This window comes from Vulpes lagopus, chromosome 7 (genome assembly GCF_018345385.1).
Source record: "Vulpes lagopus strain Blue_001 chromosome 7, ASM1834538v1, whole genome shotgun sequence".
NCBI lineage: Eukaryota > Metazoa > Chordata > Mammalia > Carnivora > Canidae > Vulpes > Vulpes lagopus.
The window spans coordinates 105,789,399-105,805,613 of record NC_054830.1 but is presented as its reverse complement, the minus strand read 5'-3'; the positions used below and the strand labels follow the sequence as shown (position 1 = coordinate 105,805,613).

The 16,215-nt window shown below is 43.3% G+C and overlaps 1 protein-coding gene across 3 annotated transcripts in view; it reads right to left on the bottom strand.

The window, feature by feature from the left end:
- Positions 1-16,215, bottom strand: part of SIL1 (SIL1 nucleotide exchange factor) — a 220,915-nt gene that overhangs the window by 187,214 nt on the left and 17,486 nt on the right. Inside the window, exon 1 of one of the 3 annotated variants that reach the window (XM_041763603.1) lies at positions 1,158-1,299. The exons of the other annotated variants lie outside the window; for them this stretch is intronic. The gene's annotated coding sequence lies outside the window, so the exon portion shown is untranslated. Of the gene's footprint in view, positions 1-1,157; positions 1,300-16,215 lie in introns of those variants that run through there. 3 annotated transcript variants of the gene reach the window in all.

The window sequence follows — 16,215 nt, the reverse complement described above, 5'->3', positions numbered from 1 at the left end:
GAAAAACCTGTCATTCATCTCCTTGATTAAAAACTGATTTAATTTGGCTTTCATTAGGTAGGTACAAAGGGAAAAACATACAGATTCACAGAGATAATTCACCCAGCAACAGGACTGTGATGAGCTCTGGCGACTGCACAGTTGGGTCTCAACCCACCTCCAATGAAAGACAATTAAAAAAGCTCACAACGTGGAGCTTAAACTCCAGCCAAAAGGAATTATCTTCCCACAAGCATCTCTACCAGATTTTTGGTTAATATAAAAATTTTCAAAAGGAAAGGAAAGGAAATCCCAAGGATATTTAATATAGAATTAGAATTTCTACATTTTTCAAATTCCCTTATAGGGAGAAAAGGCAAAATAAGTATTTTTAACTCCTACTTTTCAAAACTTATCCCATTATTTGACAATCTCATAAAATTTTCCAATTTGTTGAGTGCACAGAGCAATGTGCAGTGGATGAGGAATTGCAGGCTGCTGTGAAGGGGCTGAGGTGATAGCAGGAACAGCTGCAGAAGCTGTGGGAGCTGCAGTCCTTAACACCATTTGCTCAGCAACAGAGCAGCAGGCTCAGAGCCTGAGATCAAACACCAGGGACGCAGGACTATGGCAGGTAGAACTACCTCTCCACCATACTTCAGGCTCCTGAACTCACAGATTTCAAGCAAATGCGCAGCATTTGCTGCAGTGTCAAAGGATCATGGGGTAAGATGTCAGCAAATTACAAGTTCACACCTTGATTAAATGTGAGATGGATGATTCTCTAGCCAGAGCATGAATATGATCTTACCCACCTGTTTGCAACCATCCAATAGTTTCCCAGGGCCCTGAGGAACAAGACCAAATTCCACATGCAGGTTGTCCACCATCGAGCCAGGATCAACACCACCAGCTTTACCTCTTTCCTCTCCCTGTCTATGGTTGGCTCTATGGAACTTTTTGTCCAGTGCTCTAAGACATCTTGTCCTTTGCACATGACTTATCCTTGTCCTTTTATATGTCATTTCCTCTGCTCTGAATTGTTTCCCTTCCTCTTTATGTGGCAAATTCTTACCATCAAAAAAGGTTTTCTCCTTATTCTGAAAGACACTTCTAGGAGGTTGTCACTGACCCTCTCCATTAGACAGAAGGCATGATGGAAGAACACCCATACTCACCTGGATCACAGTGCTTATTACACTTTATAATATACTTGTCCTGGGGATGCCTGGGTGGCTCCAAGCGGTTTAGCACCTGCCTTCAGCCCAGAACGTGATCCTGGAGTCCCAGGATCGAGTCCCACGTCGGGCTCCCTGCATGGAGCCTGCTTCTCCCTCTGCCTGTGTCTCTGCCTCTCTCTCTCTCTTCTCATGAATAAATAAATAAAATCTAAATTAATAATAATAATAATAATAATAATAATAATAATAATATACTTGTCCTAAACATCCTAACGACAGGGACCATGTACATAATGCCCAGCTAGCTTGGCACTTGACACAAGAGAAATGTTTAGCAAATTCTTAAAGCATGATTTAGATTCTATGTCAGGCTCACTTCTCAATTCTAGCCTAATTTACCCTCCTACACCCCAGCCAGTTATGTGCTCATCGCCCCTATGCCCCAACCTCAACCTCTCATATTTCAGTTCTTAATGGATGACTCACCCAGGCCTTAACCTAACACATGGTCATCAATCATCTGGGCAGAACATCCCATGTGCTGGACACAGTGTCAAGTAACCCAGATAGAGATGACCAAGCCACTTCTCCTATCTTCTAGGCTTAAGAGAAGGCCTATCAAGAAATAAATGCCACATAGTATGACAAGTATCATAATGCAGAGAAACATGGGGTGGGGGCAATGCAGGGAAGATTTCAGCCATTCTACCCACTGTTCCCTCCCCTCCCCGGATCCCAGACTAACTGCTCTCTAGCTCTCCTCATTCTCACTCTTTCCCTAGATACCTAGCCCAGATCCATATTCCCTAAGCCAGGCTCCCATTCAGCTCCAGATTAATTCAAATCCTTTCTGGCTTCTGTTCTCTCACTTTCTTCAGTTCTTTGCCCAGGCATCTCACATACACATCTCTGCTTTTGCCCTAACCTGAACCAACTTGTTGAAACAACTATTTTTCCATCTCCTCCCTCAACTGTCTTGGGTGATTACTTGACATTTATTAAACATGTACACTTAACACGAACATACTTAACAGTCCCTGTCTACAATGAAAGGAAAAGGGTACCCACAAGGCTGAAATACAAGAAAAAATTAAATGCAAAATAAAGCATCCTCAACACACTGTTCCTCTTCTACTGCTTCCTCTTGCAGATCCAACTGCTAGAGCATCATGGCCTTCACAAAGATGAGCCCAATTGTGTTACACTTCCAGGAGGTTATAGCACAAATCCCAGGCCTGTCCCTTCAGTCTCTCTGCTTGCTAAGGTCACTCTATTTTGCCACACATTCACTTAAATCAACATGCACTGGGAACCCCTGTGAGCCAAAAACCACATTCCTCATAGTGCTGTGCACATGTCCCGTACATAGCATATGCTCAATTAATATATCATTGCATCTCTGAAAAGAGAAGAACCAGGTGAGCCTCTGCTGCCCCTTGCCCAGGAATATACCAATGCAAAAGTTATTCTGCTACACAGCTTTCGGTCAGAGATCCCTGCCCTTCCCTCGCCCCTGCAAAAAAGCCTCTTACTCATTTAAGCCCAGACCAGGGAGACCTTCACCCCGGCTAAGAAGATGCTGACACAGCCCTCCTATCAGTGTGCCAAGAGAGCCAGAGAAACCAATGTTGTAAAACACCCTTTTAATCAAGTGACTTGTCTCCAGTTAGTGTAGATTTAGGGAAAACTTTTCTCAAGAAACCAGTAATAAATGGAGGGGAAGAAAAGAACAAAAATTAACAAACATAGTAATAATCCCCCGAAGTTGCAAATCAGAACAATTCCTCACTTGAAGACAAGTATGAAAAACAAGATTAAAATGCTTCAGGGGGGATCCCTGGGTGGCGCAGCGGTTTGGCGCCTGCCTTTGGCCCAGGGCGCGATCCTGGAGACCCGGGATCGAATCCCACATCGGGCTCCCGGTGCATGGAGCCTGCTTCTCCCTCTGCCTGTGTCTCTGCCTCTCTCTCTCTCTGTATGACTATCATAAATAAATAATAAAAAAAAAAATAAAATGCTTCAGGGATGTGTTCGTGAAGCAGCAGGTAATAGAACAGATAAAATGTATTTACAGTACCTCACTGGGGACATGTACCTTTTGGCTAATAGCGATCAGATACTAAATACCACTGTAAAAATAATATTCTTCCGTGCTTCATTATGGACTTACAATTATCCATGGTAAAGCAGCAATACAGCAAACTATACTGAATGGTAACTGGAATAATTCCAGAGTCCAAGCTTCTACCTAAGTGTCTGGAACAAGTGGGTGTAAGGGCCCGGTTATGTACACCCTTCTATTAGTCTGCTAGGGCTACCATAACAAAGCACATAGACTTATACATGGTAGCTTATACAACAGAAACGTATTCTCTCACAGTTCTAGAGGCTAGAATTAAAAGGTCAAGGTTCTGGCCCATTTGGTTTCTAGTGAGTGTTCTCTTCCTGCCTTGTACACAGCATCGTCTCCCTAGGTCCTCACATAGTCTTTCTTTTCTTCTCTGTACCCATGCACTGAGGAGAAAGAGCTCTCTCTCGTGTTTCTTCTTCTAAGGACAACCGTTCTATCAATGGGGATGACGGCCAAAGATCCTAGGGCTGTAAGGGCCATGGTGGATGTTGGGGGGGGTGAGAGGGGGATTGCACCACGTCAAATAAATTCTTAGGGAAATATTCTTTCTCAGAAAATAGTTAAGTAACAATAATAGTAACATAACAGTAATGAATAACATATATGCATACAAATAATACTAGGTACTAGATGCCAAGTATTTCACATGCAAGATTTCATTTAAGCCTCATGGAAATGAGGTACAGGATATATGATTACCACTTTTTTTTTAAAGATTTTATTTATTTATTCATGAGAGACACACAGAGAGGCAGAGACACAGGAAGAGGGAGAAGCAGGCTCCATGCAGGGAGCCAGATGTGAGACTTGATCCCGGGTCTCCAGGATCACCCCTGGGCTGAAGGTGGCGCCAAACTGCTGAGACATCTGGGCTGCCCTGATTACCACTTTTTAGAGATAGGACACCAACTTACATTGGTCAAAGTCACTTGCCAAGGTCACCTAGTGTGGCAGGCAGAGACAGCCTTCCAAAGAGATCAAGTCCTAAGGCCTGGAACCTGTAAGTTTTACCTTTTAAGGAAAAAATGGTATTTGCAGATGTGATTAAGTTAAGGATCTTAAACTGATTATCCTGAATTATCAGAAAGGCCCTAAATACAATCACAATGTCCTTATATGACATAGGCCTAGGAAGATTTGACACAGTCACAGAAGAGAAGGTGATGTGAAGACGTAACAAAGATTTGAAGATGCTGAACTTGGAAGTTGAGTCATAAGAACACAAACCAAGGAATGCCAGCAGCCACCAGGAGCTGAAGAAGCAAGGAATACGGATCCCTGGGTGGCTTAGCAGTTTAGTGCCTGCCTTTGGCCCAGGGCTTGATCCTGGAGTCCCGGGATCGAGTCCCACGTTGGGCTTCTGGCATGGAGCCTGCTTCTGCCTCCTCCTGTGTCTCTGCCTCTCTCTCTCTCTCTCTATCATAAATAAATATCTTAAAAAAAAAAAAAAAAAAGCAGCAGCAAGGAACAGACTCTGCCCTAAAGCCTCTGGAAGGAGTGCAGCACTGCCAACACCTTGATTTCAGCCCAGTGATACTGACTAGACTTTTGGCCTCCAGAACCAGGAGAGAATACATCATCTGTGTTCTAAGCCACCAAGTTTGTTAGTTTGTTATAGTAGCCACAGGAAACTAACACACCCAGCCAAGAGAGGCAAAGCCAGGTTCCAAACCTGGGACCTGGTGACTCTAGGCCTGCACCCTCAAGCCCCATGCTTTGCTCCTTTTCTGCACACAGCCTCACCAAGCCAGGGCTATGCTCTGTCTGATGGGTGACTCTGCCAAGACTTGAAGGAAAATTAGCACCGACAGCTCCTCTGCTGCAGCGCCCCCAGACAAGTCTCTCCTTCCCCCCCAACCTCATATCACAGGAAAGGCATAAGAGAGGCCAAACCATTATCTCAGTGTTTTAATTCGCAGGTAAGGAGTGAAACAGCCCATACTCCAACATCCTGATGAGGAGGCACACACACTGCCTAATAAAAGTTTTCATCTAACCTGTTTGCACTTGACTGTTTGGCACAACACCGAGAAGCTCCTAACCTCTGTTGCTCTGCTCCATCCAGCCCACGATTTATTCTAACCACCCACCCCACCCCCCACACACATATATTTGGGAAGGAGTTATTAGCTCCAAGTAGTTCAGTGTCGTCCCGTCCCCACCCCACCCCCACCCCTTACCACTGATGACTTTCCAGGAACACAGAGAAAAGGACTGAATTATATTGAACTCCTCTTCCTAAGGCTTTGGGGTAAATATGGGGTAAGCAGGCTGGCCCAGAGGTGCCTCAAGTTAACCAACCCTGGCATTAACAACAAGCTAATAAACACATTGTCAGGGCAAAAGCATAGCATCCCAAAATGCACTTTTTGAACCTATTCTGACAAGTATGGTTCAGCTTTAATTATTTATAACACTTCAAAGGGCAGGTGGTAAACACAGCAGTGTGATTTGTAAAGATAATGATGTCTTGGTAATGGTAGACAGTTGTGGCTACTGTGGCTTGTTCAATCTTTGCTGAGGAGCCATGACACAGTTAGGGTTTCTAGGAGAACAATCAACTTGGTGGATTAGAAAATAAGACTTGGAACTTACTAAAATAGTGAAAAAGTAATTCATTCAAGGACACAGAGTTTTCCCACTTTTGTTTTTGCCCCTCTCCCTCAACCCCTTATCTTCTATCAAGATTTTTCAAGCAACGTTTTACCTTCTTTTCTCTTGCCAAGAAGTTTCCATCTGATTTTCCGTCAGTATCTCAAAATAACAATCATAGCTAAGTCAGGGAGTATTTACTCACTATATATTAGGCTCACAACAACCCTATGCGTAGGTACAATCATTATCCCCCTATTACAGATGAGGACACTGTGACTCAGAGGGATTAAATCATTCTTCAAGGTCAGAGAGCTAAGCAGTGGCAGAGCCAGAATTACAAAACACATCTAGCTCCAAAGCCAAGCTCTTAACAACATCACATTCATATGACATCAATTCATCAGATGAATTGGTGGCCTTACTACAAGCACCTAGAGAAGCCCTTACAGAGACAAATCTACGTATTTTTTGCCTAAGCTTTTGAGTGCTCAGAAAGACTGACAAAAATGATCTTAGAATCATCCACAAAATTTCCTTCAATGCTCATTTCTCAGAATCATCTGGAAAATACAGTCAGTCCCAAGGAATCCTTGGGGGAATTCGAATGTATTTGGAAATGAAAGCAAGCTTACCCCCTTCCCCACATGAACCGAAACTCCAAGGTTTAACGTTACCTGAAAGCACCCCACCTCTGCTCTACCTGAGACTCAGCAGGCAGTCACCAACAGCATCCTCATTCCACCACCAGGGGAATAATAGAGAGTACTCACATTTTGGGAAGAAAACCAAAAACCATAATAATGTAAAAAGGGAAGGATTAAGTAAGAAGAGCACAAAGCTCCAATTCCTATTTATCATGTATCAGCAGGTTCTGGTTTTTTAAGCTTCTTATTAAAATATTCTGGCTCCAAATTAGTTTTCTTTGCTTAGTCATAATTACTGCTTTAGCTCCCTTCAAATGGGTCCCCAAAGATGCTGAAAAATATAACTGAAAGGTCGACTTGTTCCATGGGAACTGCAGGGAGACTCCCTTACATCTCTCTCTGAAATGCTATTTTTTTACTTTGTAGGATAAAACCCCAGAATTAATCATGCTACAGAGTTCTCGATTTCATTTCCCCTGGCAAAAGGACTCACTGGGGCTAGGCAAGCAGAGGGAAAGAAAGATGGTATCAACATTGAAAAAAGCCCAATTTCCTCAGCTAGCAACACATGCAGGTAACAGGCTCCCAAATTCCTCCCAAATAGCTGGCTGGTACTGACATCAAATTCCAAAGATACCTGTCACTGGAGGTACTCTGCACTGACTGGAGGGTTTGGCAGGAAGCTGGGAAATCAGGTTCAGGAACAGCAAAGAGAGGGAATGGAAAAGAAACATAAACCACAAATTAGGGCTGGAACTCCTGATGCTTCTCCTGCTATGGGCTGGCAAGGAAAGATTGAATTGACTTTCTAGAAAGGTAAGATCATGAAAAGGGATGTTAAAATAAATAGAGAGAAAAGGGAAAAAGACCAGAGAAGAGAATGAGTCTTACTGCACCAGATTTGCAATTTGTCTGCTTTCAGAGCTGAAGCTCAGGGTAGCAAGTTTTTTAAGGTTTATTTTAAGAGCTTTGAGGCCTTTTGGAGGGGGGAAAAACGCCTCACTAATTTTACTTTTCACAAAGTCTCAAGAGTTTTGGTGTAATGGAAGCCGTTTACATGAAACAGGATGAATTCCTCTTAGAGAAGTGTCCATTCCTCAGAAAATCTATGTGTTCAAATGTGTGCACGTGTGTTTAAGAGAAACATGTGAGAGCTGTTTCCAAAGCAGTCCATTATTTTTTTGTTATTTGAGTACAGCTGACACGTTAATTTCAGGTGTACAATATAGTGATTCAACAAGTGCAGCTACCACCTGTCACCACACAATGCTACTATAGTATCATTGACTATATTCTCCATGCTGTGCCTTCATCATTCCATAGATGAAAGCCTGTATCTCCCATTCCCTTTCACCCATTTTGCCCACTTCCCCCATCCCCTTCCTTCCCTTCCTTCCAGCAACCATCAGTTTGTTTTCTATTTTATAGATCTATAGCAGTCTATTATTCTATTGAATACATAGGTGAAGAATACGGAGGCAGAGCTGCACGCAAGGCCTGATCCTCCAAATCCTTGTGAACACACAAAGTGAGAACACATAGAAGTTCTCACTCAGGGACCCCTGGATGGCTCAGCGGTTTAGCGCCGCCTTCAGTCCAGGGCGTAAATCTTGGAGATCTGGGATCAAGTCCCACATCAGGCTCCCTGCGTGGGGCCTGCTTCTCCCTCTGCCTGTGTCTCTGCTTCTCTCTCACTCTCTGTCTCTCATGAATAAATACATTTTAAAAACCTTTTTAAAAAATAAATAAATAAAATTAAAAATTTTTTTTTAAAGTTCTCAGCATTTAAGAAGCAGGGAAAAAATCAGTGCAAATCAAAATAAAGAGATGCAAGCTTGTCTACTTTTTAACCAAAGGGAAGCTAATTAAGTAATTAACTAAATAGCCTGATGAGGGATCAGAGAAACTTAGGCCATCACCACCCACAAAGGTCAAGAGCACCTTTGATTGGGGACTTGCTGGCTGATCCACCTTTAAATTAAACAGAATTATGAAGGACAGTCAACACAGGGTGTGAGAGTACAAAAGGCATTTTGCCCACCCCAACCAATACTAAGCACCCCAAAAAAGACATGTTCTAGCCTGGCAGGTGGAAGAGATACCTGCATGTTACCTACAACTTTGGCCAGAAGAAAGGTGTGAAAAATTCTAAAAGCAAATGCTCTTCTAAATAAGAACTGCAGAAACACAACCAAGGCAAGGAAACAGAGCACAGGAGAAAAGATTAAAGGAATAGAGATTCTCAATTAGCCCAGAAAAGACTGAAGAGGGGAAATGAAAGAATTAAGAAGAGGCTTAATTACTTTTGAGCCCAGAGAAAGTTGGTCAGCAGAGCCACTGTCCTACCACCTTCTGGGTACCAGAATCTTCAAAAACCTACTTGCTGACTTATAACTGAAATTCCTGCTATTATGAGGGGTTGGGAGCTTCACTAAAAGTTGACTTCTAAATAAGTTCAAACATAAATTAAAGATTACCCCAGATGGATAGAGGATGGTTAGTAACTATAGCACATTAAGATACTGACTTTACAGAAGAGTTCAACTCTTGATCTTGGGGTCATGAGTCTGAGCACCAGGTTGGATGTACAGATTACTTAAAAATAAATTCTTAAAAAAAAAAAAACCCACTGACTTTAAAGTAGTTGCCTGAGTGGAGCGCCTGGGTGGCTCAGGTGTTTAAGCGTTTGCCTTTGGCTAAGGTCATGATCCCAGGATCCAAGGATGGAGCCCTACATTGGGCTCCCTGCTCAGCAGGGAGTCTGCTTCTCCCTCTCCCTCTACTCCTCTCCCCTGCTCCTGTGCTGGCTTTCTCTTTCAAAGAAAGAAGGAAGAAAGAAAATCTTTTAAAGAAATTCTTTTTAAAACTAGTTGCCAGAGTGACCAAATAATCCTGAGTTAATCACAAAGTTAAGACCTTCTTAGAAGGAAAATAATCAAAGGACATAGCTGACAACAAAGCTGTCCAATGTCTTTCCTTTGAGAGTTTATCAACAGGGACAACCCAACGATATTTAAGGCAGGTTAAGATAACCAGGCTTGGAGGCAGCTTTGGTGGGAGAAAGGGAGAATAGTACCTACAGGGCTACAGTTCTCAATCTACACAAAACCTTTTAAGCAATGTAAGTCCATCCCTGTCAGCTCAACTTGCTCCAAACACCTTCTTCTGATCATATCCATGCCTGGGAACTTATGCTTTCAATTCAAGACCAGGTCTTTGAGGACCAGTAACACTTAGGACCCAAACATTTACCAAGGTGGCTGGAGTTCCCCATCCTCCTGAGCACCACCCCTACAGTTTTCTAGATTCCAGACCCTCTGAAAAGCGAACAGTTTACTAGTCCAGAGTCTTACTCATACCATTCATTACTAAGACCCATGAAAAACTAGGCTACTGCCAGAAAGAAGCACTATCCCCTCTGACCTCTGTCTTACCATTACTCACATTTTGTGAATTTGTTTCTATCTGGCCAGTTTTAATTTGCCAATTCTTGTCTAATGTCCTTGTCTAAGAACGTACACAACATTGCAAAAAGTGTCGGTAGAAAATCAGAGTAAGATAAAGTTTGCCATGTCCTGGTGAGATTTCATGTTTGTTTTATTCCAAGCAAATGCACTAAAGCTTGCTTCCTGAGAACACCTAAAAATCAATGTATGAAGTCTCACAACCACAAACTCCCCTTTCCAATAACAAAATGCCAAGAAGAAAGAGAGCCACATAAAATGAAACCAGGGAAAATTGCCTCTCCTCCGAAGGTTCCAATTAATGGGGGAAGGGAGAGACATTTAATAAGTAATGTACAAGAAAGTCATCTTAGTTACATTTATGAAACAAAGCAGTATGAATATGAACACCTATATAACCAGATTCTGAATAACAACAGAATCCATTCTCATATATAAGCTCATTCATTCAAAAAATGTTTGATCCTCTACTATGTGCCAGGCACTGTTCCTAGCCCTGTGAATACAGCTGTGAACATGACACACAAGATCCCTATTCTCATGGAATTTATATTCTGGTGGAAAACAGAGAACCAATAAGAAGCAAACAAACAAGAAAAATACCTGATGTCTATGTTAACAGTGACATAACTAGTTACTTTATAACAGAGGAAAGGCAGGCTCCTTCTCCTAAGTAACATCAGGACTGAGATATGAATACAAGGAGTCAACCAAGTGAACATAAGGGAAGTGTAATCCAGGGAGAGGGTACAGTTGTAACAAGGGCTCTGCAGAAGGTCACAAGGCAAGGAGCAGAGTTAGGACACACAGTTGCCAAGGCTGGCAGGGATCTGTTCATGAATGGCTTAAAATCAGGGTACAGAGTTGGGACTTTAAGTACACGGCAGCCAGCAAAGGGTGAGAGGCAGGGGAGTGACATACTCCTTAAGTACTTACTGAGGCAAGTTGATAACTGAATCCAAGGTATAGACTGACTTTTCAAAAAATTTATCTGGCCACAGAAATTTACAAGAGTTTAATTTCCCAAGAAAAATGCTTAATTGCTTTGTAATCCATCAATGCTATGACAATTATCATTACTTATGAATATGCACTATGTGAAAGCATGTGCATGTTATTTTATTTTGTTATTTTATTTAAACACTCTAAGTAGATATTATTTATCTACATGTTATTTATTTAAATAAATAAGTGTTATTTTATTTAAACACTCTAAGGTAGGGATTCCTGGGTGGCGCAGCGGTTTAGCGCCTGTCTTTGGCCCAGGGCGCAATCCTGGAGACCCGGGATCGAATCCCACGTCGGGCTCCCGGTGCATGGAGCCTGCTTCTCCCTCTGCCTGTGTCTCTGCCTCTTTCTCTCTCTCTCTCTCTCTCTCTCTCTGTGACTATCATAAATAAAAAAAATAATAATAAATAAAAAAATAATAAACACTCTAAGGTAGATACTATCATTTCCATTTTACAGATGAGGACACCAAAGCTCAGAAAGGAAGGGATATAGCTTGTCCAAGGCCACACAGCATGTACATGGAAGAGCCAGCACTAAAACCTAGCTTGGTCTGACTCAAAAGAGCTGGGGTTAGGGCACCTGGGTGGCTCAGCGGTTGAGCATCTGCCTTTGCCTCAGGGTGTGATCCCAGGGTCCTGGGATCGAGTTCAGCACCGGGCTCCCCACAGGGAGCCTGCTTCTCCCTCTGCCTATGTCTCTACCTGTGTGTGTCTCTCATGAATAAATAAATAAAATCTTTAAAAGAGAGAGAGAGAGAGAGAGAGAGAGATGTAGTTCCCAGCTACTTTGCTCTAATGACTCTATCCTCTTCCCTGACAGGTGGAAGAGAGAATACCACTCAAGCCTTCTGCCTACTGCTTTCTGTTCTAACTGAAGCAGTCACTTACCTTACCCAGTGAGGGACACAGACTGGAAGCCTGACTCCAAATACTCTACCTTGTAATCTACCCTAACAAGCCAAATCCAGTCTCACTGTTCCATGTCTTTGAGCCAGCCTTCCTCAGCACCTATGGTCCCATCTGTGGCTTCTATCTCAGATGGGGCTTGAATTCTTTGAAGACATTATAATCCTTACCATCCAGAGGAACCTACCATGTGCTAGAAACATGCTGCGTATTATCTCATTTCATCCTAACTGCCCCAGGTGGTATACCCTTATTCAGATGAGAAAACGGAGTCCCAGAAGTACCAGGAAAGGTCAAAAAGGTAACAATTAGCTGAAGTGGAATTCCGTTCCCTTCTACAGTATGCAGTATATACAGCTTACTAAATGGTGAGTGAATGAAGGAACATCATGGCAGCCTCCACCACCATGAATGAGGAAGAAAGCATGAGCATAGGACAGGGCCTACACACCCAACTCTAGACACTATGGATAAGCAGATCCTCTTCTCTGGCAATACAGGCTCCAATTCAGAGACTGCTAAAGGCTTTGTCCTTTCTTCCCAATCACTCACCCTCACCCACCACAATCAAAGAAAATGAATCAAATTAACCTTCCCCAACACCTTCACAGAAAACAATCGCATTACAAAGGTCATCTCCCCCAAGACCACTGGGGAGCATTTTATTTCAGTGACTGGGTACTAAACAAACCTTTACAAAAATACAACCCAGCTTATTTTTCATGGTCTCTTTTAGGTCAATTATCTTAGTATTTTACAAAAGAAAATAAATAGCAGCAATTGAATATTTTAAGGAGCAAACCAGAGAATCTAGGAATGCTACTACCAGAAATGGGCACTCATGGGGCAGCAAAAAGAGAATGCTTTTTTTTTTTTTTTTTTTTTTTTTTTTTTGAGAATGCTATTTCAGATGGTACAGTCCAAGCAGGAAACAGCTCTACTCCCCCCAGGAGCAGAGCACCCTCTACCCCCAAGCAGCAAACAAACCAGAATCAGGGCAATAAAAGAGAAGGCCCAGAGGAGAAGACAGCATCACCAAGTGGACACCTAATCTGGAACCCCTTTAGGAGACCCCCTAGATCTCTTTGTTTTGCTGAAGCATTACCACAGAGAACAAGACAAAATGCAGCAAAGATGACAAGACTGAGCACATCAAGGTCAGGACCATATCTTTATACTATCACTGGCATGGGGCCCCTCAAAAAACAGACATGGAAGAAAAAAAAAAGTTACCCAAATAAACCTTAACATCTATCATTACCACTTTTTACTCAGTATTTACCCTATGAACAAACCTAAACACCTTTCATATGTTCTCATTAATACTTCACAATTGGGACTCCTGGGTGGCTCAGCGGTTGGGAGTCTGCTGTCAGCTCAGGGCGTGATCCTGCATGATCCTGGAGTCCTGGGATCGAGTATTATTCTTTTAAAGATTTTTATTTATTTATTCATGAGAGACAGAGAGAGAGAGAAGGAGAGGCAGAGACACAGGTAGAGGGGGAAGCAGCCTCCATGCAGGGAGCCTGACGTGGGACTCGATCCTGGGTCTCCAGGATCACGCCCTGCACTGAAGGCGGCACTAAACCGCTGAGCCACTGGGGCTGCCCCATACATGTATTATTATTTCCTAGTTGGAGCTAAGAAAACTATCAATCAGGGAAGCAAAGTAACTCGTCTAAAGTCACAGTTTGCAAGTGGTGAGGCTAGGACTGAAGTATGCCTGAGTTCAAAGGCCATGCTCCTAACCACTGTGCAGCACAGCCTTCCTACTGCATATGTGAAGGAACAGTGGGCAACACTACAGTATCACTGAGGAAGGGCTCTGGCCTATGGTCTGAAACCATCTGCCATGCCTTTAACACTCAATCTGCTAGCATGTGACCCTGACCCAGGCTTCTTTATAATCTAGGTTTCTCCTGGACCTCAGTCTTCCTAGCTACACAATAGCAAGAGCAACTACGGCCCATTGCCAGCCCTCCAGACATTGGCGGCTGCCAAGAGAAAACATGTACACACCTACATCAACCAGAACTAAATGTTACATAAACCGCAGGTGCTGGCTTTGCTAACTTGGCACATCACATTTCAGGTAGTTGCCCGTGTCAGTGGCTTAAGCAATCCAAAGTGAAAGGGGTTAAAAAAAAAAAAAAAGTGAAAGGGGTAGCTTTTGCCCAGTAGTGACAGCCAACAGAGGGACAGCAAGACAACGGTTAACAAAGGGCTCTGTAGCTGTCAGATATTAACAAGTGACAGGCCTGGAACCTCCAGGCCTTTTTCTGGCTTGGTGCCAACACCCTCAGCCACCTCTGCTGAGTGGCCAGGTGGCCCTGACAACACAGGACTAGCCACACTTGGGTTGGGGGGTCAGTCCCAAAATTACCATTTAGCTTACTAAAGGAAAACAAGTCACCTATCACAGTAATGCTCCTTTTCTGATCTTCATTTTCATCCCCTCATCAAAATCTATCCAGTGTTTTTTTTGTTTTGTTTTGTTTGTTTGTTTTAGCTGGAAACAACATTTTATTGAGCTCTCCTCAGCCATCAAATCTATTCCAGCAGATTTTCTCTTCACCCTGGGGGCCTCCCCGACATGGGGGTGTGGCCAGCACTCCACCCACCGCCAGAGGAAGGCTCCAGGCTCCTTCCCTGCTGGGTGGTGGTGCAGTAGCAGCACGCAGGCCACCGCAGGGGCTGAGGCCAGGAGAGTGGCCCAGCCAGGCCTTGGCGCGGGCAGTTAACCAGTAACGACCCCCGAGGTATAATGAATTCATTTCTCTTACAAAAAAGAAAGAAAAAACTAGTATGAAACCTCAGTAGTGTCCCAGCACTCGGAGTTTAAATATAAAAAAAGGGATCAGCAGAAAACAGTTAAAAAAGACAACAAAACCAGCAAGGCCACCTCCAGGGTGGCGGTCAGAGGGGGGTGGGGGGGAGGCCAGCCCTGTCCCCAGAGGCTCCAGCTGGTGTCACTGGAGGAGGCGGAGGCCCCAGCCTAGTAGCAGCAGCAGCAGCAGCAGCAGCGACAACACCAGCCCGCGCCCCAGGTTGGGGGACACCCTGTTCCAGAAGGTCAGAAAGCTCCAGATGCGGATGTTCTCCCTGAGGTTAGCGAGACCATCCAGGAAACTTCTAAGAACACCTCTCAGGCCTGTCTGGTTGTAGGTAAAAGCCAAGCCATCTGACAGAGTGATCTGTTCACAGTGCAAATCCAATCATCTCACCATCATAGCTAACAACCCTCCAAAGGTTTCTGTGCTCTCCAGTTAAGTACAAAACACCTTGCCCGGGCTGACCAGGCCTGCCGTTGCCAATCCCTCCAGTCTCATCTTGCATCTATCTCCTCTCATTCTCTGTGCTCCAACCACTTTTTCAGTCCCTCACAGATGTCACTTCTTTGCCCCCCACTCCATTCCAGAGGCTTTATAAAAGCTGGGCCCTCAGTCTTAAATACTCTTCAATCTCATGTCAAACTATTCAATAAACACATCTTTGTTTAAACCAAAGTGATCTTTAAACCAAAGATCACTTCCTCAAGAAGCTTTCCCTGATACCCTCTCAATCCCAGGAACAAGTCAAATCTCTGTCGTAGTTCTCGTGGTATCATTACATTTATGAGTGTGATTATAATTTTATCAATGTCTATATTCATCAATACACTCTAGTATATGTGCTGCTGAAGGGAGCACTCATCAACTCACTCTAAGGAGAAAGTGTATATGGCTTGGTCATGACTCAGGACTTACCATAGTGTCTGGAATGTAAAGCATGTTCTATTTAAGTCTGTTGACAGAAAGAACAAAATTCCAGGGAGAAGGGAAATGAAGTTCTGTCCAAATCAAATGGTTCTGCTTAGAGAAGCTATTGTCCCCTAGTGACCTTAAGCCAAACTATTCTTTCCCCTTTGCCCTTCCTCTTTCCCAAATTTCTGATAGAAGTGACTGCCTATGTCCTGCCATTCTTCAGGCAGGTGGTAGCCATAGTGATAAACTGGCCTACAGCCAAAAATATAGTCTAAAAAGATATCACCTTGTCTGAGTGCTCCAGACTTCCAAAATAAAAGTCCACAGCAAAGGCCCAGGCAGATGGAAACACAAAAACCTCTACTCAGTAGAGATTAAGCCAAACAACTAACAGATTCTTCAAAATACAAATGCCCCTCCAAGCAGACAGTGCCCCCAAGCAACCTACCCAAAGGAAAAAAGAGGAGAAAATAAAGCTGCAGGGGGCAGAAGCAAAAAAAAATCTATGAATGGGATTTTATTTGTTTATTTGTTTGTTTATTTATTTTTATTCATAGAGACA